A 2903-nucleotide genomic window follows, 5' to 3' on the forward strand; every position below is an offset into this window, starting at 1 on the left:
GTGTATACAGTGAAGGGGCAGCACAGTACACTCTCTCTGTGTATGCTGGCTTGGCCATTTTGCAACCTCTGTGATACATTGTCCACTCTGGACAGTTACTTTGCATTTCATAATTCTGAGATTAGGAAACCTGTTTTTCTAGTTTTCGGTAACCTGGCAGCAGGTGATGTTACTCCTAAAATATGCCTCAGTTTAGCAATCTGTTTCCAAAGAATTCAACCCATTAATTTGCTTGTTGCTGGTCCAGTCTCCTCCTTTGCGTGACATTTGCACCACTGTCCCAATAATGTGAAAAGTAAGCCAGCAGATCTAAGCAGCGTGGGCATATAGTGAAATGTACATAGGAACAAATTCGGCAGTAACAAAAGCCCCATGTGGAATAAACATGTGAGGGTGGCCAATTGTAGTGCAACTGCTATTCCTACCACTGGCTTTCACACGTTCACTTGAACCTAAGAAAGGAGTCTACGTGCAATTCAGGGATCACTGGTGCAAACAAAGGTTTCAGGATATGTGTACAGACCCAAAGCACATACAAGATGTATGGGTGCGAGATCTGTCCAGGCATTTGGGCAAACAAAAAGAGGGCGCAGCAAGTATGACAAGTCCATATCCCAAAGGGATTGCTATCTAAAATAGACCTGGGGAAATAACAATATTAAATCATTAGCTGAGAAATCCTTCTGGAAATATGTAGGTCATTTTGTTGCAGCAAAAGGGGGAAAGAGACAATGTAAAGGTGAATTGATTATGGCACAAACTTCCACATCCGAGTATCTATTAGAAACACCTTCCTGTACATTGTTACATTTTGCTGGAAAAACAATTAAGAGCATAGGTATATTTCTGATTAGGGACGCAGGTGGCGCAGAGCTTAGGGCTTGCCGATCTGAAGGTTGGCGGTTCGAATCCCCGCGACGGGGTGAGCTCCTGTTGCTCGGTCCCAGCTCCTGCCAACCTAGCAGTTCGAAAGCACGTCAAAGTGTGGGAAGGTAAACGGCGTTTCCGTGTGCTGCTCTGGTTCACCTGGAAGCTGTACGCTGGCTCCCTCGGCCAATAACGTGAGATGAGTGCTGCAACCCCAGAGTCGGTCACGACTGGACCTAATGGTCAGGGGTCCCTTTTTTATATTTCTGATTATCAACAACAATCCTCCTAGTGTTGATGGCTGCGGGCGGGTGGGTATTACAGAGGAGCATGTTTGCCCCATCCTAGCCTACTTGCCTCTTCACCAGCCTCTGCCAGTAGAGAAGAGCATTGCTGCTGGGGAGTAGGGGGCTCACTAAGCAAGCTTTACCTGCCAGGTGGGAATGTACCACTAGCAGCAACCCAGGGAGTTTCATGGCACTGGCAGCTTTGCACCTGCTGGATCCAAATCCTTGTAATCCCTCCACAGCCCTGATCCTCAGACTCCTCAGCTGGGCAAGCCTAGAGCTAGTGCAGCAAAAAAGGTGGGGTGGGTGGGAACTGTCACCCACTCGCACTTTCTGCCTTGGCCAGCAGGAGTTGGCAGAGCTGCAGCTGAAGTGGTGGGTGCCAGACCCTCCCCAGGACCCTGTGAGGATTGCTCTGTAGCTCAAAATGAAGGAGCAGCAACTCCTTCTGCTATTTAGCATAAATTTTCTTTTGGCTTAATTGTCCTTCATATTTATCCAGGGAATTCAGGACGATCTTCTTGAGTTCTTCTGTTTTCAGGAGGACACTTAAGTTAAAGATTGTCAAGATCTTTTAGAAGCAGGGTGCTCTCAGGTTTTTGTAACTGCTTAGTAATGTTCACCATATGGATGAGGAACTGCGATGACTTTCATTTCATCCCCGCAAATATCGCTGGCTACTTTGGGTTTCTTATATTCTGTCAGATTATGTAATTCCAGCTATATGTCCACCAGTGCCGGATTTACGTATAAGCTAAACAAGCTATAGCTTATGGCCCCACTCTCGGGGGGGGGGGGATTTAAAGAAAAAAACTGGATGTACATTTCCAAAATATAAGATAAAAAACAAATAAAATAAAACCTACATACAATAACAGTGTTTTGTGTTGTGTAGGCTCCTATGATGTAAGTAATGCCCCCCGTAAATTGTTATTTGCACGTTTGTTATGTGCAAATGGCTTTAGGGACCTATTAGGTCCATAAATTACCATATAGCATATATTCAATACAAAAAACAGTGACAATTTGTTGTTGACAAAGGACAGCTGGACATTTAAAGGGCCCCATTACCTTCAGTAGGGACCCAGGTGGCGCTGTGGGTTAAACCACTGAGCCTAGGGCTTGCTGATCAGAAGGTCGGCGGTTCGAATCCCTGTGACGGGGTGAGTTCCCGTTGCTCAGTCCCAGCTCCTGCCAACCTAGCAGTTCGAAAGCACGTCAAAATGCAAGTAGATAAATAGGAACCGCTACAGCGGGAAGGTAAACGGTGTTTCCGTGTGCTGCTCTGGTTTGCCAAAAGCGGCTTTGTCATGCTGGCCACATGACCTGGAAGCTGTACACCGGCTCCCTCAGCCAATAACGCGAGATGAGCGCGCAACCCCAGAGTCGGTCACAACTGGACCTAATGGTCAGGGGTCCCTTTACCTTTACCTTTATTACCTTCAGTAGCTTAGGAACTCATCAAACCTAAATCTGGCCCTGATGCCCACCCATACAATTGTACTTCTGGGTTGCAAACCAGCACACACACACACACACACACACACAGAGAGAGAGAGAGAGAGAGAGAGAGAGAGAGAGAGAACTTCCTTTTTTCAAAAGCAAAAAACATATATGTGAACAAAGAAACTTAGTTATTTGCATTTAATTGGTAACATATCCAGACGGTTTCTGTAGCCTTTGACTCTTGTGGCGCTGTCCCTTTAAACTGGATGAGTGTGATGTCACTGTGGGCTTTGAAGGCACTTT

Source organism: Zootoca vivipara, chromosome 2, assembly GCF_965207765.1.
Source record: "Zootoca vivipara chromosome 2, rZooViv2.hap1.1, whole genome shotgun sequence".
NCBI lineage: Eukaryota > Metazoa > Chordata > Lepidosauria > Squamata > Lacertidae > Zootoca > Zootoca vivipara.